At 40.5% G+C, this 22,218-nt stretch overlaps 1 protein-coding gene across 2 annotated transcripts in view; it reads right to left on the bottom strand.

Moving 5' to 3' along the window:
• The window catches only part of LOC136883554 (uncharacterized), a 211,681-nt gene that overhangs the window by 94,436 nt on the left and 95,027 nt on the right, over positions 1-22,218 (bottom strand). The window contains exon 5 of one of the 2 annotated variants that reach the window (XM_067155931.2): positions 21,402-21,543. The exons of the other annotated variant lie outside the window; for it this stretch is intronic. The gene's annotated coding sequence lies outside the window, so the exon portion shown is untranslated. The remainder of the gene's footprint in view (positions 1-21,401; positions 21,544-22,218) is intronic. 2 annotated transcript variants of the gene reach the window in all.

Consider the following 22,218-nt stretch of genomic DNA (forward strand, 5'->3'; position numbering starts at 1 on the left):
ACATTTCCGAAGTAAAGAATACAATCCCCGACAAGTGAATGAATAGCTTCATGCGCAACACCTTTAATCAAATTAAAATTATATAAAGAAGTATCCTGGCAGGACTTTTTATGTCAAATCCAGAAAACAATGGCTCTGTATGTGTTAGCATCATTGCGTACATCTCTATTTCTTAAAATAATTGCAAGTAAAAATTGAAAATCAAACCCAATCAGTAAAAAAATGTTACACTCAAGTACCCCATCAAGAATTCGCACGGGCCTATGGCTCAATATTTCAGTATTTGAATCTTCGTATATTTTCGAATGCACAGAAAAAAAATCATCTTCCGGTTGTGAAAACTGCCTCTCCGAATTCCCGATATATAAAAGACGTCTGACTTAAGAGCTAACGGACAGTCAAAGCAACTTGTCATGTAAAGTCATACGGAAACCTCCAAGGCTTTTTCACACCAATAATTGATATCAACAAACTGAGGTCCCAGGCAGTTTAACAGGATAGACCAAGTAAGTCTGGAATTTGGAAGTACTGGAAGGCGGCCCTTAGTAAAGTCTCAACGAATTTTGCACGTAAGTGCTACACATATGACTAACCCCTTTGGAATCGTTCGACAGGCAACTTCCATAGCAAGAGTGTCGTGCGGGTGTACATAATTTGTCCTGCCCCTGAAGCACTTCTACAAGCAACCAATCGTACGGGTAGGTACGGCGGGTATGCATAAACACACTGCGCCTGCGATGTAGACATGAGGCCACCAGCCTGACATGCTAGTAATGCAGGACCACGGGGCAAGTCGTACAAATCTGTTTAGCGGTATTGTGGAAGACAAATTACGGCTTAGGCCTCTTGTCCACGGCAGAACGATAATTCCGCCGGCCGGCAGGTAAACCGTGCGGAGTTGTCCACGGAGACGGCAAGCATGCAGTGTCAGTGGTGTACGGCAGCACTGTAGAATGAATGCATAACGCAGTATACTATTTTCACAAAAAAAGTTACTGGGTGCATCTTGTGTTACAAAACAGGTGCAAATTTTATGCATTTAGCACACTGTTTCAAAAACTACGATAGAATAACGCAAAGCATGTTAAATTTTTACATTTGACATGTTACTAAGAATGTTCATTTGGAATATGAAGACACCAATATGTGGAACGATTTCTCCTCCTGAAATAATGCTAGCTGTGACATGAATGGGTACGCATTTACATAATTTACCTGTTTGAAAACGAACACTGTAAATGATTAAACCCTGTAAAACAAGTGAAACGAACATTAAATATTTCCTTTCGTCTAACTTAGCACGGAATTAAATACCCATTTTATTCAGTAAATTGAAATGCAAATAAAAATGTCTAGTACTGATGTGAAGCTGGGTTCTAGAAAAACTTCAACACTCCTAAGTGTCTCGGTCGATAAGCAAACCTACCCAGTTCATCACGCACATGTTCGGATCTTAAATCCTTCCAGCACCAGATTAATGCGTCCTGTCTGTTTTCAGCCGGATGTCTCAAAACCCTGATGCATCCTACTGACTGAAATACTTCAGTGAGATTGTATTGGTCACCAAAAGAAACCAGTTTTTCTAATGCGAATGAACATCAAGACCTGCCGTAGGATTCTAGTCAGTGTTTCCATTGTTCGAATAGAAGTGAAGGAAACCGAACGCACTCATCACACCGAGTCATGTTACCCATACACCCTAATTATTTTCGTCTGAATTAACAAAAAGGAAACAACTTAAAATGATAGACCTCAGAATGAGAAAGGTTGGTCCCGACAGATCCGTTCACACACCAGCCAGAACCATATACTGCAGTTGTGTCAAAACTGCTCGGAATATCTCCATTGGCTTTGCCCACAGTGACAGGGAAAATATATTTTTATCTGTGTGTCTGCCTGTCGACGCATCACAAGAAAATTACTTATCAGAAAATGAAAATCGTTAAGTCGGGAAAGAAGGCATTACACTCCAGGCCATAAATGATTTCATTCACTCAGTGTGAAATTGTGGTTTAGGGGACGCCTCAAATTTAGATCTGAAATATTAACGTTATTAGAAGTTCTATGGATAAATGCCATACAAAATACAACACCGATCTACAGTTTTGCCGTGGCGCTGTGATAAGACAGACATTCATGAATTCAGACTTTTCTTGCACAGTCCATAACAGCGTGGAGCATCGCTAACATGGAAATGTTGATCAGTCACGTTAATTGGAGAATGTGGTGTTTTTGTCATAAGCTCTTAAGTCAACGTCCCATAAAAACAAGGAAAAGTGTGATAACTATCAAATTTAGAAAACGTCGTATAGTCGGAATAATGATATAACTAGGACTCCTAAAGGGAAGGAGATATTGGATGTCCTATAATATAAGAGTCCAAAGAAAAGTAAATGGGAGAGTGTTTCATATCGAAAGCCCATAAAACTGATCAACAGTAACATTTCGTTGACTACTGTTCGTTCTGGTGTGCTTTGCCTCTTCTGCCTCCACCCACCTCCGATAGAGTGCAATACTGCTGCGGTACTGAGGGAGCTAACCGACTACAGCAGTCCAAGTGAATACTGGCCCAATTTGCAAGCAAGCAAGATAAATAATTTTCTGTTTCAAAATGTAATTCCTCCGTTTCATGAATGTTCTGATAAGTACTGGTACGCTACATCAGACACACAGTATTCCATGTATTCGATACCTGCTAAGAATGGGGAGTGTTTACACTCAGCGACAGAGCATTGTTCACCGCTGTCTGTGGACGGATCATTCCAGTCTGTTATTACTGTATTGTCAGTGCAATGTTCTGTGTCCGTTACACCAACACGGAGAAATGGATGGGTGGATTTTGGCGAAATTTGGCATTTTAGTTTAAAATAAGGTTCAGTAGAGTAATAGGTAAGAGTTTTCCAAATTTTCAGCAGGCGGAAATGCTTCTGAAAGAGACGCAGCATAAAACGGAATTTACCTCTTATGATTGGTTTTACATTAACATAGGTCATAGCAATATTTATTTACAATCTCTCTTCTACACCTTTCCTCCGATACAGTGATGAACGGTGTTTATCAGAGGCAGTTTTATGAAAGTTATCCGATAGCCGGTATATATCTATAGCGCGTAAAGAGAGTTGCTATGGAAATAGTCCCGGCAACTTTGCACATCTGTCAGTATTATTTGTATATTAACCCAACGCTTGGCATTATTTCATACCGGTATGAAGAGATCAAATCAAGATCAGATAAAATGCAGAATTATATTGCGACAAGCCACAGTGCGCACAGAAGCCGCCGACAGGGAGCGCGTTGCCCACCTATGATCATTGAAGTTGGGGCGAAAAAACCGTAATCATGCACATGCTACTTGATAATCCCGAAATCGACGGCTTTTGAATATGTACCAAGATCATTCGAACACTTGGAGCAATTTCGACCAAACCTACTACTCGTAGATAGGACTATGTGACTTACTTCTGATCGGAAGATAATGCGTGGTTGAGGCACAGCTAACTTTCCTAGAGAATGCGGTGGCAAAGCAAAACAAAAAAAATCTAAAATGACAAACACAGAATTCACAGTTTTCGTGGTCGCAGAGACGCCCTTTAAGTCGAAGTTCAGCCTAAATCGACAGGGCGCAGTGAGGTCAGGAAAACAAAATGCAAAATGACCGAGATCATTTGTGCGTGTGCGTGAGTGACGGCTACTCTGGTATTTTCACTTCAAGTAACATCTGTAAGGGTACTTGAACACACGGGTGTCCAATTTGAACTTCGGTGCACAACCCTCACTTTGTCGCAGGTACGATCATCTGTATACGAGAATACAAAACAGTGTGGTTAATACCATTCACCTGCTGTTTTCACATGCCCGTACATACTGCATCATATGTCACCCCAACACATTCAATGGAAGATGGGTCGGGGCGATCGAGGTAGACAGCGCACCAGTCGAACCACACCAAAAACACGTCTCGTAGCAAAGGAACTACGAGCCCTAGAACAAGACGATGGCTGAGTAAATCTCATTCTGACTTTCTGGCAACCCAAAAATGCCCTTTTGAATTAGTGATAGCTCGTCTACAGCAGTGACCAATGACTGAACAAGTTGAATTCGAGGCCGCAACGCAGGAGCGCTGATAAGACTGCTGGCGTTGGCGTCATATAGTAGGCCGGCTATCAGAGACGTTGAATTCGCTGACCTAAAAGCAGCGTATGATCCAGCTCGGAGGCAAGGAATAGTATTAAAGCTACTACAGAACATCCCGAGTCTGCTTAGTATCACATAACTTCTATTCTGAGAGAAACAGCCTACTTCCTTGGCCTACTTGCCCCCTTATAACACAATTGACGTCGCCCAGTCACTAAAAAGAACGAGACAAGCTGCTCTACTACAAAGCAGTGTACTAATAATGCAATACAAAGCTGTTACTAACCATCTCGGCACCAGTAAAGGAGAGCCTACAATCGATCGTACCCAGCATTCTTCAAATTATGTAGCTAAAGCAAGCAAACAAAATCTTCCCTCGTGCTAACCAAGGTGAGTACCAAATGAAGAGCTTTCATGGTCACAATCTTCCCTCGTGCTAACCAAGGTGAGTACCAAATGAAGAGCTTTCATGGTCACAATCTTCCCTCGTGCTAACCAAGGTGAGTACCAAATGAAGAGCTTTCATGGTCACAATCTTTCCTCGTGCTAACCAAGGTGAGTACCAAATGAAGAGCTTTCATGGTCACAATCTTCCCTCGTGCTAACCAAGGTGAGTACCAAATGAAGAGCTTTCATGGTCACAATCTTCCCTCGTGCTAACCAAGGTGAGTACCAAATTAAGAGCTTTCATCTTCCCTCGTGCTAACCAAGGTGAGTACCAAATGAAGAGCTTTCATGGTCTTCCCTCGTGCTATCCAAGGTGAGTACCAAATGAAGAGCTTTCATGGTCACAAACTTCCGCATTCTGGGGAATATTTCCATCGACAGCCGTCAACGTTTCCTAGCCATTGTCGCGTGTCAACTCTGGAATGGCAAATCCATGTACAAAGTCAGTATGTTCAGGACTTAAAATACCTTGCCCACGATAATTGTAGGACGATGAGCCTAAGAATTAGCGCTTCTCACATGATATGCCACGTCCTGTAAAATGCAGTCCACTTCGTTTCTACTTAATTACCAACTAAATGACAATGTTAATTTTCATTTAGATATACATCTAGGAGGAAGCCTCCGTGGCTCAGACGGCAACGCGTCGGCCTCTCACCGCTGGATACCGTGGTTCAAATCCCGGTCGTTCCATGTGAGATTTGTGCTGGACAAAGCGGAGGCGGGAGAGGTTTTTCTCCGGGTACTCCGGTTTTCCCTGTCATCTTTCATTCCAGCTACACACTCCATTCTCATTTCATAGCATCTATCAGTCATTAACAAATCACTTTGGGAGTGGCGACCCCATCGTACTAATAGCCTACATCTGCATCATTCATTTCATCCCCGACCCGGTCAATGTCTGGAAAAGAGGTTGTAGGTTTTCATACACCTAGGAATATTTATTATACCCGATATGGAATATAGTCTTCCCTTAGACAAACAGGAACAAGTTACCAGAGACATGACTAGCCCAACAACATTCCACCGGCTCGGACTTCGCTTGGAAAAAGAGCTGAAGCAGTAAAACTTAGTATCGCAGAACCTGCAGTCCGTGTCTGACGTTCATTATCACGTAGACAAAATGAACCTACTTAACACTGTCATACTGTACAAATGATTGATTTCACTGCTTCACTGCCGTGCTTGGCCCAAATAATTTACATCACACGTCTTGACCTGTCTCATCCGGGTGTATGGTAAGCTGCACATGCATTCTGCAGATCTTAAACCCAGGGTCACAAGGAACAAAATCCTCACAACCATTTCAAGTTATACATCGTACGGATTTTGACGATGGTTGTCGAGTTGGACTTCCTCTCAATATAAAAACCACTAACACTCCGTTTGTATTTTACACTTGAAAATGGATCAATGTACTCCAAGAAAGCTAATTCCACATCAGAAACACCTATGAACTATGTTAAAAACCTATCTGTTTCAAACTCAGCAGCGAAATATAACCCGAAATATCACGTTACTACATTCCACAGCAGGTCAAATATTTCTCTTGTAATAAAAAGGATCTAAAGAATAATAATTTGTTCAATAGTTTTGGTGTTCCAAACCCTCTGGCATAAAATGAGGCTAAGGTTGTTTAATAGTTGTGTTATCACTTCCATTTTATAAATTAGGCACCGATAAGTAGAAATCCTGAAATAAAATTTTACTATTTTTGTTATATACCATTCGATGAGTCAGGATAGCGGCAAAAAGTTATCCAAATATTCTGATCTATAAGATGTTACGTATTCTGAATACACAATACTGATTCTAAGCATCCCAAAATTTAATCAAAACAATAATAATAGTTCATAATAATTCATCTTTAGCTGTAGGGCAACAGCCCATTAATCTGGACTAAAACCATTAGACATTTCACGAAATACGAGATACATGATGAATCAATCAATGAAACACCTCTGACCTGCATTTAGGGTTGTTGACCAGATGTCAGTTTACTGGATGATAAGTTACTTTAATCCGATTCCTATAAATAAATATTTCCTCCAATTTGTCCTCTTGAATTCCTTCTTACTTTTATGTACTTTTATTCTCATAAAATCTTCCCTGAAGCTTATTCGTTTATTAATATCATTCCAAGCCACCTCTCGCCGGCAGCTCGAAACATACCACTTAGTCGACCGTCTCGCCTCCTGAACGCCTAATGTTTGTAACACTACTTTGATCGCAAATCACGAAGAACAGGCCATGCTCTTTTCCTTTGTAACTTTCACGGTTCTCGCATCAAGGTCCCGCACAATATGAACATACTCCACTTGGGGTACATCACTCCTACAACCCCTATAACACCACAGCAATCTCAAGAGATGTGTAACTAGTATATACAATCACCATCAGTTACAGTCATCCAATTACCAAGTTAAAACAGAGAACTTCTCCCCTTTGTGAAACTTACGACCTGACCTTTCACCCCAATAAGAATAATACCAGTGTCTGATGACCATCTCACAACTTTCTCCAGATCTTCGTGTTGTCGCTAACAAGGTTGATCAACATTTATTCACTTATAACTTGGACCATACTAAATCTGTCACGCCAAACAGTTCCGCCAATGAAGTCTTAACCGTAATGACAGTCCTAAGACGAGTTCCCCAGATCCTTTAAGAAGTCTTTTTTTGCTAGGGGCTTTACGTCGCACCGACACAGATAGGTCTTATGGCAACAATGGGATAGGAAAGGCCTAGGAGTTGGAAGGAAGCGGCCGTGCCCTTAATTAAGATACAGCCCCAGCATTTGCCTGGTGTGAAAATGGGAAACCACGGAAAACGATCTTCAGGGCTGCCGATAGTGGGATTCTAACCAACTATCTCCCGGATGCAAGCTCACAGCCGCGCGCCTCTACGCGCACGGCCAACTCGCCCGGTTTTAAGAACTGTAGAAATTTCTGAAATAGAGAATACAACACCCGACAATTGGATCATTGGCTTCATGTTCAACACGCTTAATGGTAAAAGGATATAACACAAATATCCTGGGAGGAGCTTTGATTTTAAATCCTGACACTACATATACAACTTTAAACTAAGTTTTCCCTGCCAAGAAATAGCAAGGATACATACTTCATTTAGCTGCGAGAGAACTAAAATCAAACAATTGTGGACATTCTCTACTTCTCATAATAAAGGCAAGTAAATATTCAAAATTAAACCCAGTCCGTACAAAGATTGGGCCCACTAGCAACTTCATCATCATTAACTCACGCACGTAACGACCAGCAACGCAATATTGATTTTTCAATATTTTCGACTGCACAACAGAAAGGATCTTCCGGTTGTGAACAGAGTCTTCCCGCATTCCCAACAGATTTAAAACTTCTGACTCAAGATCTAACGGGTAGGTAATACAATTGGTCACGTTGAGCCTTAAAAATATTCGAAGTTTTTTCAGACCAGAACCAATCTTAACAGAGGTCCCAGGCAGTTGAACAGGAAAGATCTAGAGACTCTACAATTTGAGAGTCGTTGAAGGCAACTATTAGTAAAATCTCAACGAATTTTGCACATAAATACTACACGTATGACTAACCCCTTAGAAACTGTTGCACTGGCAACCTCCACAGCAATGGTGTAGTGCGAGTCGTATAACTTTTCGTGCCCCTGGTACACTTTTATACGCAACCAAATTTACAGGCTGGTACTGCGGTTATGCATGAACACACTGCGCCCGCGATGTAGATTTGAGGCCACCAGCCTGACACATTCGTAATGCACGACTGTACAGTACCCCACCCAGGGGCCGTTCCTACAAATCTCCAGCAGTAGTGTAAAAGATATACAAAAACAACAGTTTAGGCATTCATATGGTCTGTATGGTTAACACGCGTAAACACAAAAACACTCCTGAAGCACCTTTTCAAGAAATGTCATATGCACAGTAATTCAGCACTTCTTGAAACGCTCTAACACTTATTTTAATGAAAAATGCGCACGTCGTGCATATTATAAATATGTATAGAATTTTGTTTAAGACAGTTCTCTTAGCACAGGACAGCACAATCTAAATACAGGATAAACGAGCCATGGAGGGTTGTTATTGTTTTATCACCTGTCAGATCGCTACACGGGAGACTTCAGATGGGATTTGCTAAATGTGCACGGCTTGATAGAAGAAGGGCCTCCCTGCTGATAGGCTGGCATGGTCCTCGTGCACATTTAGCAACATCGCCCGCGAGACCAACGCTCATTGTTTCCGGCATGTCACAGCGGTAGGGAGGAAGGTTTATGTCTTTTTTACAAGTAAAATACAATAAACCTCACGTACGTTCTATCATGACGACCTACGTACACAGCTAAATCTATCGGCGTGCTCCTGGCTTCTGTTGCCTTCCACATATACAAGCCATCAAATCTGAACTGTTCAGTGAAAAATGCTCTCTCTCGAATAAATCTTGTTTTCCATTCTGCGGCCCACCCGATGGCCGTGGTTACCCGGTTCGAGCACCGTCCGTTGAACGTTGGCCGGTAGGGGGTGTCACAGAATGCGTGCCAAAGGCCTGGATTTAATTCAAAGGCTCTCCGCAGTGCTCTGAGCGCATATGACGCTGTCGATTCGTTTTGGACACAGTTGTATGCAGCTTTCTCACGAGTAGACGCCAAAGTACAACTGCATTCAATAGAGTTTGTTTTGACTCCATTTGAAAGCCATATAAAAAAGTGTAACTTCCAAGAGTTGTCTGTACATTGCTGCGAGTTCATCTCTGTGTGTGTACGGACATCACGAATAAACGGCTCAAGATCACTTTATGTAAAGGCGGGAAATGAGCCATTACAATCTTGAATATAATTACTTTATTCACACTGAGTGGAATGGCAGTTTACGGGAAGGCCTGAAGTTAATTCTCAAATAATTATGTTATTACTGGTCCTATCGATAAATACCACGTACTTTTTTTTACCGTACCGGCTGTGATAACGGAGATATTCATATAAGTCCATAACAACGCCGAACCACGACAAAGTGGGCTAACAGAATGTAACGAAATTCAGTATGTAAAGTCGGGGAATAAGGAACTACACTCTAGGCTATAAATAATTGTATTCACCTGGATGAAATGGCAGTTTAGGGGAAGGCGCCTAAATTCAACTTGTAAATGCCAACTTTATTTGTCCTACCGAAATGTACTACATAACAAAAGTCATACAGAATAAATTTTCCGATCATTAGTGTTATACATAAGACAGAAAAATGGAAGGGGTCCGACACTTCGAAAATTCAAGGTATCGACTGAAGAAGACTAAGGACCACGAAGTGCGTGAAAATGAAAGTCTCCCTAGGCCTCCATATGTAATATTGTCGGGGTCAGTCCACGGGAGGTCGGATGGTATACATAAAACTGAGGAGCCTGCCACACGTAAGTGGACTCGCCTACGGGCCCCGTGGTCGCCAACGAACGCTCCTAATATCAGAGCCCGTAAGATCCCTTTTATTCGTCCAAATCCTCATTTACGGATTCATTTAGTTGTCGGGAATAATCAACACAGTTTAATTAGTATACCGTTACGAAATTCAAAATGACTTAAGGCCGTGCAAAATAAGGTATTTGTTTGAAAATGGGATGAAAGAAGCCAAGAGACCGTGGCTGCTAACAGTGTTACCAACTCCCACGACATGCTCCAGGATCTTCGCTCGGACTGCAGACACCCCGCTGCCAGAGCTCATTAGTGAGAGTATTTCAGGCCAAACTCCCGAGCATTAAACTGTATTCACTTAAATTCCCAACCGCTATCTGCCCATCACGAAGAGCTAACAGCTATTCTTGAAAACAGCGATGTACACGTAGCTTGTGCTAATGAGAGCTCGTTACGCGCAACTATTCCTAGTAGTATGGTTCACATAACGGGCTATAATATTTACAGGCATGACCGAATAGGTAAAAGAGGTGGAGGAGTAGCCTTGTTCTGTAGAGATTATATTAAATGTAACATTATATGCACATCTGCGCACTGTGCTGACCCGAGACCCGAGTTCATTTTTGCCGGGATCACTGTGACAACAGTTAAAGTCCTAATAGGAGTAGTTTATCAGCCACCACAGGTGGGTCACCTGTCAGACAGTGAAGACTTTCTACAGGGACTATCACCTACTTATGAACATATTTTAATATTTGGGGACTTCTATACTAATTTACTGGAACAGGCTGGAGATACAAAACAACAGTAAGGTATTTTCCACATTTGACAATATTCCACTAATGCCCGCAAATCATACCTCATCTTCACTTACACTAATGTCCGACTCGTTGGCTGAATGATCAGCGTACTGGCCTTCGGTTCAGAGGGTGCCGGGTTCGATTCTCGGCCGCGTCGGGGATTTTAACCTTCATTGGTTAATTCCAATGGCCCCGGGGCTGGGTGTTTGTGCTGTCCCCACATCCCTGCAACTCAGACCACACATAACACGATCCTCCACCACAATAACACGCTGTTACCTCCACATGGCAGATGCCGCCCACCCCCATCGCACAGTGCGTAATTTCAGGACTCTATCCGGCCAAAAATCGTATCTCCGTGTCTAATGGACCGATTTACATAAAACTTAGTATGTAACTCCTATTATTAGAGATAATTGTGTCGTCAATCAAGTACAAAGAACGAATGTCTACGCCAGGAATAGAATTAGTAATCTTTCTAATTTGAATCATTTTTCGTTATAGCTTTAAGAAATTAAATATATGTTAATAGTGGGACATGTTGTTTATAATGTTTAAAAACATATACAGGAATACATGTACTTGCCAAACAATTTATTCGTTAGATGCAGTTACATCATAATCGCTATCGTCACCGTCATTATCTCCTTCGGCAGAACCAGATACAGGAATCTCAGACAGTAAGCTGACCACTTCTCGTGAAAGCGGAATCAACTTCTTCCTCCTCCTTGATTTCCCTAAGCTGGTATAATAATATAAGGGTCCGATGATATTAGCAGCCTATGGAAAAGGTCAGTATTTGTGTCTTTCTGGAAGGTTTCCTATTATCTTTATTCTTGGTCTCCTGGGCTTCCTAGAAGAGTTGTCCAATAGGTATAATACAGGACCTAATGACCTCTCCATGACCCAAGAATTCGTGCAAAGCTACAGGCATGTAATACGATTTGTATTTTTGTAAGTACAATTGTATAGTTTCCTTTGCGTACAATGGCATATCCACACGAAAGAGTTTCTACTATGGCACGTAGATGGTTTATTAAATTTATATTTACTCCAGTAATATCCGCAGAATTGGAAGCCTCTCTGAAGAATCTTCTAGCGGTTTCCATCATTGGTATTGCCAACACTTTGCTTCGGATATCAACCAATAGACGCGTTCCCTCCCTAAACTTCTGTAGTGAAGTCATCTGCAGTATTTATTTACTGCGTCTCTTTTCTGGCTTTTATTGTCTGGATAAATTTATTAAATGAAATCAAATACATCACCCGCCCCTCAAGTCCATAAAATTATTTGTCTATTTTCTCTCGCAATTTGCCTTATATTTCAGTGCTGAGGTCTCTTATGTGATGTAGTTTACCTCTGATTCTGTACGAACCGAAAGTGGCCCCTGTAAACCCCACGTCTCCTTTAGTTCACGAAAATAATTTGTATCTTAGTTTCTTCAGCCTTTTGTCTTGAACTTACATACTGAATTTCATAAATTTATGTGCCGCCGTTTTCCCGTCATGGCGTTGAGCGGAGCCGTTCGACAATACTGTTTTCCTAACATGGAATGAGCTATAGTACTGGCAGGATCATTCTGACATTGTTGTGATGCACGTCCTTCTGCAAGGCTCATTCTCTGCTCGAACCAACTTTTATTGTACTTCAGCAATTTGTCCATTTTTCTACTATATTTTGTCCAGCGTGATCGAATGTCAGCACACAGAATACTGACAGATTTCCTTATTGGCTTGGATATATCCTCGGAACAATCCTCAAAGCCTAACTGTTCAATTACAACATTCGCAATATCATTGTTCCGTTTACATTCCCTGCTGTTCCTCAAGAGCTCGAAAACCTACCTCCGACATGGCTTCTGAAAAAAATTGATTACTCTCATGGTCGCGCCTGGTCGCAGCAAAAAAAAATCACAGTTTTCTATTCACTAAAGTATAAATAACTCATCCAAAAGACTTTCATTGCGGAAATCAAAGGCAATCCATTTTGAAAGTCAGCTCAAATTTGTGTTATATAGCGCTTGGACACCGTGTACCTGAATTTTAAGTGCACGTTCCGGAAAACAATATAGTAATTTTCAGAAAATGCTACATACTATATAAAAATACATACCTTCATCTAATATAATCACATTGCAAGCTGAGGAAATATTTAGTTCTGACCACTTTACTGAGCCCTCACATAATAACTGCGCGGTCGCCTCGCCAGAATATGTGCGCTGACGGAGGAGAGCCACTTTAGGCCTTCGGTGAGATTAGATAATCAGACAGCGCGACTTTTCAATACTTAATTACTGTACCCAAGAGTCTTATAAACACGACTCATAGAAAATGCGCACCAAAGACAAGGGTTGAAAATATTGTTTTTGGCTGGCTGGATGCTAGAAATTACCCACTGTGCATCGGAGGGTCTGCCTTACAAGGGCTGCACTCGGCTAGAAATAGCATATACACTATTTGAGTTAACGATCACCAACAATTCACAGAAAATAGTATCACGTGACCAGACCCTTACTCCCAGCATATCGACACTTGACAATATATTTGTCTTACTCGCTCAAAGCACCCTAGTATTCACATTCAGGGACATTAAACATATGAACTTAGATCGAAGAGCTGATGACTTGAATAGTCCATGGGATGACGTAAAAATATAAAGGATATCGGTAAGAAAATTGTCAAGTATAAGCGAACTAAAAGTTTCCAACACGCACCTCAGGGCACGGCCATAGTCTCCATGGCTGATCGGCGACGCTCTACAGGGCAGCGCGCTTCAACAGTACCGGACGTTTCGGAATAGAGGTAAAATAATAATCCCAAATAAGAAATGTTCTTTTTACCAACACCTGGCTGGAAATTGAAACGAGTCAAACACTTGGAAACAACTTCGTTCCACAAGAATTGGGGAAAGTTTTGCCCCAGCCATGTAATCTAGAAAGCCGAGCTCGATAGCTACGGCCAGTATCCAGTATTCCGGAAATAGTGATTTCGAAACCGACTGTCGGCAGCTCTGAAGATGGTTTTCCGTGGTTTCCCATTTTCACACGAAGCAAATGCTGGGGCTCTACCTTAATTAAGGCCACGGACACTTTCCACTCCTAGCCCTTCCCTATGCCATCGTCGCCATAAGACCTGTGTGTTGGAGCGACGTAAAGAAACTCTCTGCATAGATTAAATGGACATTTTTCTGAAATAAAAAGTAAAAAGAAAATGCAAACAATATGTGAGACTAAATTCTCTTCTGAACCAACTACCACCAAATAGGCCATTCTTTGAATTTCGTGAAATCGGCGAGATTGAAGTGAAACGTGAACTACTATCACATCACCAGCTATAGGAGCCGTACTCCTACAACAAATTGACATTCCTCCTGTCATTACTCATATCAAACACCTGCCTCACAAGTGGCCTCTTTCCGACAATGTTCTGTTCTAAAAACTCCCTCACCTGTACTTATTATCCACCTTCTCTCTGAACGCATGGCACACGTGCAATTAACCGACTAAATAAATACAAATTGTTTGACCCTTTACAGACAGGGCCACTGCCCTACTGACAGTTATCATGAGACGTGCGATGGACGAACGGCAGCTCACGTTACTTGCACTTCTTGATTTCAGCAATGCCTTTCACACAGTAAATACAGAAATATTTTCAGGCCATTTTAACACAGAATATTGCTCAATGGAAGAAGATGGTCTAATGACATTTTAACGGCCTAATTACGTGGTTCTCTAATAAATTGTTCAACACAGGTGCTCGAGTAGAACTACGGCATAAATATAACGTCTTTCTGGGCTAGTAACATTTTTTAAAATTAAAAATTAGAACTTATTCGCTTCTTTTGAATAAGACTAAATCACGTTCACATGGCCACGTCCAGTATTATGAAAAATGGCACAGTGTTGAAATGCATTTCCTTATTAGTTTGTATGCAATTTCCTTAGTTTGTATATAATCATTTGTATTGCTCTGTACTCACTTTCATCATTTTGTAAGAATACTTTTAAACTTTCATTCATATTCAACATTGACCATGGCTCAATGCCATCAATACTGTCATTTTCACTTGTACCTAAATCAAGTGGTTCTTATGATGGGTTTTTTAGGTGAAGTTTTTTAATATATTCAATTCTGTAGTCGATTTTGGATCAATTTTAACCAGGTACCAAATATGGTTTGAGGTAATTATACGGCTGATGATGCCCCATAGGAAAGGGCAAAACATGTACCAATTGTTATTTTAATGAGCATTTAACTCTAACTTTAAAACTGACTTGTACTGAATAGGTGAAAAAGAAATAAATTTCTTACATTTACGGTATTATAATAATTGTCTGTCATCCATCTCCACTGGCACCTACCGGCATTTCTTTTCCATCATCTTACTGTCCTTACCATCTTATTAATGTACCCGGTTTGTTTGAAAAGTAGTTGATTTTGAAGTGTAAAAAGTTAACGTTTACACTCTTCTTCAACAGCAGTGGCAGTGGGCTCTTTTAGCTCGTGAACATCCGGTTCTCATGTATATTCACGCATTCATGGATAATTCAAAATTGTTTCCTTTGTTTTGATAGATTTCATCAATCGATCAAAAGCATTCGACTCAAAATAAAATCTTAAACAAATTGTCAAATCAAGGCTCGTCATGTAGTGAATGGCGTGTGGCAATTAAGATTACAGCAAATACGTGAGGAGTTAGATCGGTACCAGGAAGGTCTCAGAAGGATCCCCTTTGTAGGCACTGCCGCAAGGAGATTGAAACTCTCGCGCATATTCTGCGATCTAGACCTCGTGGTGAACTTCCAAGAAATACGTGTCATCATAACATCCGCTCGTTCATTGCGACAACGCTGAAAGACCGCGGTTTCCAGGTATTTGAAGAGGTTCATGACTTATCGGGAGCCACAGAAGGATCGACATCACTGCCTTCAAAAATAAGAGAGGTTACATTATCCACCCCACTCTCCGCTTTGAAAGCCGTAAGTCGCAGCCCTGAACTGTCAACCTTGAGAAGTGGAATATGAACAGGGAGAAATACCACCTAGAAGAAACTGACATAGTGGGTCTGATGATTGGAGTGAGGGGAACAATTCCCGTTTTTGCCGCCAATTTTTGGAAACAGATGTATCTGCTAGTTACGTTAGGGCAAAATTCCCAGCATAGCCTTAAGGGGTGATGTCTGGAATGTCCTTCCTGGAATTTGTTTCTGCCTTAAATTGCCTCCACAAACCCTTTTATTTTTCCCTAAAATTATGATGACAGTCAACTATATTTGCCATTAAATTACTATTAGCTGACTTTTTTGTAAAATTCAATTTCCTGGTAAGTTCCTTCAAGGTTTCCTTACTTCCACAACCATTCCTAACTTGTGTTTCTTTATAATATACAGCTCCCCCTTAATCTCTTTATAATGCAGATGTTCTTTCCCATTCCTGACCACCTTTAAAGGTACATATCTGTTTTCACACTCCTGAAAAACACTACTCTAAAACCATCCCATTTACCATTTTCTACTGATTACAATTCTTTTTTATAACCTCCGTAATGCCTCGTATCAACCATACGGTACTGCCTAATGGTCCTACTCTAGCTGCCTCCATGTATCAGTGGTAGAGTGTCAGCCTCCAGATCTCGAAGTAGCGGGCTCAAAGTTGGCAGAGGTAGTGCAAATTTTGGAAGGGCAGAGAAAATAATATTCAACATTCCATGTCGTATGTCAGGATGTACAAGACCTCTGGTGAGACTCTGTCATAGACGCCCGAGAGTTCTCCTGTTTAGCTATGCTTCATTGTTTACCATACAAGTATGAAGGACGAGAGTTATCCACCTAATCAATACTTTAAATTATTAGACACTTTGTATAATAAATTACATTACAACACAGTACCAGTTTCGACCTGTTAAATAGGTCGTCGTCGACCTGCTTATTCAATAGCGGCTGTACAGGATAAAACATTACTGAGATTAAATAAGAATGCCACAATTCTAATAAAATACTATGCTTAATGTTTAAATATATACATATATAAATTCGATAATGTCGATTGGACCAAGCTATTTACGAATCTGAAGGTGAATGGGATCAGAAACCGAGAACGAAGAATTATCTACAATCTGTATAAAAATCAGTCTGCAGTGATAAGAATTGAGGGCTTTGAAAAAGAAGCAGCAATCCAGAAAGGAGTGAGGCAAGGCTGCAGTTTATCCCCTCTCCTTTTCAATGTTCACATAGAGCAGGCAGTAAAGGAAATCAAAGAGGAATTTGGAAAGGAAATCACAGTCCAAGGAGATAAAATAACAATATCATCGGCAAATCTCAAGCTTTTTATTTCAACCCGAGACTGCACAAGATCTGGAGAAGCTGCTGAATGGTACAGACGAAGTCTTGGGTAAGGAGTACAAGATGAAAATAAATAAGTCCAAACCAAAGTAATGGAGTGCAGTCGAACAAAGGCAGGTGATGTAGGAAATATTAGATTAGGAAATGAAGTCTTAAAGGAAGTAGATGAATATTGTTACTTGGGTAGTAAAATAACTAACAATGGCAGAAGTAAGGACATTCTTTTTTTTTTTGCTAGTTTCTTTACGTCCCACCGACATAGATAGGTCTTACGGCGACGATGGGACAGAGAAGGGCTGGGAGTGGGAAGGAAGTGGCCGTGGCCTTAATTAAGGTACAGCCCCAGCATTTGCCTGGTGTGAAAATGGGAAACCACGGAAAACAATCTTCAGGGCTGCCGACAGTGGGGTTCGAACGTACTATCTCCCGAATACTGGATACTGGCCGCACTTAAGCGACTGCAGCTATCGACCTTGGTAAAGGACGGCATAAGAAAGCTCTTCCTTGCTTGTGCTAGTCTGCATTTTAAGAAATTTGCTCACTTCAAACATTGATATAGGAATCAGAAAGATGTTTTTGAAGACTTTCGTGTGGAGCGTGGCATTGTATGGAAGTGAAACATGGACGATAACTAGCTCAGAAAAGAAGAGAATAGAAGCCTTTGAAATGTGGTGTTACAGAAGAATGCTGAAGGTGATATGGAGATAGATCGAATCACGAATAAAGAGATACTGAATCGAATTGGTGAGAGGAGATCTATTTGGATAAATTTAACGAGAAGAGATAGGGTGATAGGACACATCTTAAGACACCCAGGACTTGTTCACTTGGTTTTTGAAGGAAGTGTAGGTGGTAAGAATAGTAGGGGTAGACCAAGGTATGAATATGACAAGCAGATGTAGGATGCAGTAGTTACATATAAATGAAAAGGTTAGCACAGGATAGGGTGGCATGGAGAGCTGAATCAAACCAGTCAGTGGACTGATGACTCAAACAACAACAAGCGATACACTAAATAATGAGGATAAATCACAAAATAGCAAAAAAAAAGTTTTACACTTAAGATACAACTTGTGGAAAAATCATTCCAATGTTATACAGTGAATTTGAAGTTGGTTAATTTGAAATATGCATACTTCGAAGTAAACGCCATTCCCCGAATTCAAATATAAGCCTTCTTGTGTTATTTCTGTAATGCGAGGTACGCAATGTAACATACAAAACTTGAAACAACTAGTGCAAGAAGTTGGGACGTTGATCAAAAGATGTCACTACTAAAGGGTTAGGGTAATGTGTTATTTTTAAGTTTCCTAAAACGACAGGATTTATTGTGTGTGTGTTGCAACAACTATTTCAAGGAGTTTGGACTTTTCTCCACAGATGTCTCGATTAAAGAACTGATGTCGTGCACTCTGGTGCAAGGTGAAATAACTAGAAATTTAAAGAAATTGTGTGTTTATAGGTTTTCTGAACTGAATTGACTTTCCTTATTTTTGATACTTCAAAGGCGGGTACAGACATGCGCGCCTAACTCTGGAACGTAACCACGTCGCGCGCCAAGGTTAAACGGGGCAATGTTACGCACCGCAGGTCGTAACGCGCAACCTACCAGTGTTCCACCAGTTGAGACAGTGCATTTTTGGAAGATTTACACAGCTGCAGCAGCCTAGATTTATCTGCATTATGCAACCAAACGGAAACGGAAATATAGGCGATGGTGGCAAAGCTATAGTCACGTAGAACACACGGTGGTTCGAACTTGCTGGCTGACATGAAGTTTCAGACAGTTAGTGGGCATTTTAAAAATTTTACTAGCATGACTTATCTCGCAAGAAAATGGATAATTTCGCAGTGATGAGGATTCTCTTGGCAGCGACTTCAGCGATGGTGAAGAGGAGGGTGAAAGTGATGAATTGGGTATTGAAAGCGACGGAGATGACGATTTGCCGTTAGCACAGATTAGACATTTACAAAGAAAAGGATGGCACAGTTTGGAAAAAGAATCCTACGCCAGAAAATGTAAGAACTAGGGCAAGAAAAATAGTTTCCATGCACATCCCTACTGTGAAAACTGCAGCTAAAGAGGCAAATACTCCTCATGATGCTTGGCTATGTACGATTGATGCAATTGTTACTTGTACCAATCTTCATAATTTCTGCGAGCCAGAATTATAAGAGAGTTCGCGATGCTAAACTTACAAATAGAGAAGAAATTAAGTAATTATTTGGGTTATTGTACTGTGCTGACATGATGTAAGGTTAATATTTAAATCATTTGATTTCATTTTGCATTCCGTTCTTTTCATGACTCGCCATTTTCTCTGTGCTGAAGGAATTTTACAAGCCACATTTTGTGCCGTTATTTCAAAACATTTTCTCGAATAAGTGTGTGTTTAAACTTTACAGTTTTCATGACTTATCACTCTTTTTGTTTAACATAAACAAAATAGACTATATTCTCAAAAATTTAGCAGTTTTTTTCTGTAATTAGTGTAAACTTAAGAAAATATGTCTGAAAAAATGCGTATATCAAATTATGCTTCGTACTGATGTCTAATGATCAATTGTGTAATAAAGTAGTGATAGATTAGCCAAAGAGTTGTTCTATGTCAATAAATTACAGAAATCCAAATCACTATATGTCGTTTTAAATGCTGGGGTGTTTAAACCCCGCGCGTGTGTTTGAGTCCTAAAATTTGGCCCGTGTGCTTAAAGGTTAATGAAAGGAAACGGCATATGGTTTTTAATGCAGGGATGTGTCCGAGGACTTCAGCTTGCCAGGTGCAGGTCTTTTGATTTGACTCCCGTAGGCGACCTGCGCGTCGTGATGAGGATGAAATGATGAAGACGACACATACACCCATTCTCTGTGCCAGGGGAATTAACCAATTATGGTTAAAATTCCCGATCCTGCTGGGAATCAAACCCGGGACCCCTGTGACCAAAGGCCAGCACGCTAACCATTTAGCCATGAGCTAGACACTTCTATTAATAAGACTAATAGTTTTTCAAAATCAGGAGTATGTAGGATAAAATGAAACAGCTGTAATTTTTCTTATGTTGGACAGACTGGAAGGAGCTTTAACGTAAGATACTTGGAATATGTGAATACAATAAATTTTCATCAGTAGGACAACACATGCACGATTACAATCACAAGTTTACTGACATTAAGCAGGATATGGAAATCCTCAAAGTTACGAATAAAGGACCCCTCCTTAACATAGCAGAAAACTGCTTTATACCTTTGGACCAATATTTTAATCAAAATTACAATCTTAAAAACCAAATATTCTATATGACATACGGTGGACACGCTCCATCGATTAGAACATGCGAGACATGGTTTCGACAATCGCTTCGGCAAGAACACCATGCTTGGTGTCTGGTGGGTTCCGAGCGGTATTGTGTATCATGAACTTTTGAAACCCGGCTAAACCGTTAATGCACAACGCTATCACCAACAAACTATTAATTTAAATCATGCATTGATCGAAAGACAGCCGGAATGGGCCAGAAGACATGGCAAAGTGATCGTTACACAACACTCCACTGTCTCACACAACAAAACCAGTGGAAGACACCTTGAAATCGCTAGGATGGGACATCGTTCTACCCGACCTGATGCCATCCGACTATCACGCGTTCAAAGAGCACCACTTCAGCAATTGGAACAAGGCTCGACGAATGGCTTGCCTTTCTGGCATGGTAATCAATTTACCTTAAACATTGACGACGTGTGAAGAATAAACAAAAAATGAATTTCCCTTGAAAATTATGTTTTTTCTTTACTACAAAAACCAGCAAAAACTTGTGCATATACCTGGTAAACATATCCAGTTAAATAGCATTTAAGTGTGTCCAAAAGTAAACTGGCAACTATGGAGTTTTCCTTACCCGCAACAGTTAAACTTTTTGGAGGTCCCAAGGATGAATTTCGTCCACTTTATTCAGTTTAATGAACAGCAACATACTAAACCGATCTTTCTCCGTGAGTGGATGCAACCAGAGAGAATAAATTACCCTCAAAATGCCCTTTGTTAAACGAATAAAGTCACAACATTTTGCCTTTATTGGAAGAGCAATTTGACTAGAAAACTATGAAAGAACAATAATGGCACAAGTATGTGGATAGTGTAGTAAAAAGCACTGTCACTATCACAATGACTGAACAAAATCAAAATCTTTGAAATCTAAACGTTAAATTAGAAAATTATAGCAGAAATTTTATATTATCAACCAAATAATATTGGCACATGAACTTACCAACTTTGCGTGCTGAGGAGGATGACAACGATCACGCCTTCTTGTACATAAACTGTGCTGGTAGTCCCAAGACATTCACGCTAATAATCTGTCTCCCCTTCAAGCACAAGCATTCATGTATCGCAGTAAACAAAATGTTTTTCTGAAATGAAAAAAAAATTAAAACTATAAATTCAAACGTAACACTTGACAGTTAATTCTGCCACTATTCCTTCTTGGAAATATCCATCTACAACAGTCATAGGATGAGTAATCGATCCCAATGTACAAGTTTTAAAATGCACGTACAAAAGAATGCTATATCAACACTCTGTAGTCCAGAGAACATTGGTGGGCTCATTGTTGAGTCAATTTTTTTCGCAGCCCCGACTATTGTCTTGTCTGGTAACAGCAGAAAACAAACTGTTCCCTAGCCCCAGCATTTGATTCTCCATTCCGGTGGTTTATGGGGTCAAAATGTAAGTACGTCTGGTAACTGATCAACCCAATTTGATGCATTTTATTGAAATAGGTTTTTCAGGGAATAGTTTTGTGATAAAAGTTGTCCTCTTCCTGGGTAACTTCGGCCATGCCAAAAACAAAAATCAGATCAAAAATTAGATGTATGGCTTTTCAGGCGTTTGCTCTATTAACCAGCGTTTCGTCGTACTGTAGGTCTGACACTAGACTCGTCAGAGTGGGATGTATCAGACCCTACCCACTGACACTGGGTGTATGCAGGTGAACTTATCAGAAGCCTATTTAAGAGGCACAGTCTGATAATTGCATAAGGGAGATAAAACTCCACAATGGAATTAATGCCTGCCTAGCAATTCCA

The sequence above is a fragment of the Anabrus simplex genome, chromosome 11 (genome assembly GCF_040414725.1).
Source record: "Anabrus simplex isolate iqAnaSimp1 chromosome 11, ASM4041472v1, whole genome shotgun sequence".
NCBI classification, from domain to species: Eukaryota; Metazoa; Arthropoda; class Insecta; order Orthoptera; family Tettigoniidae; genus Anabrus; species Anabrus simplex.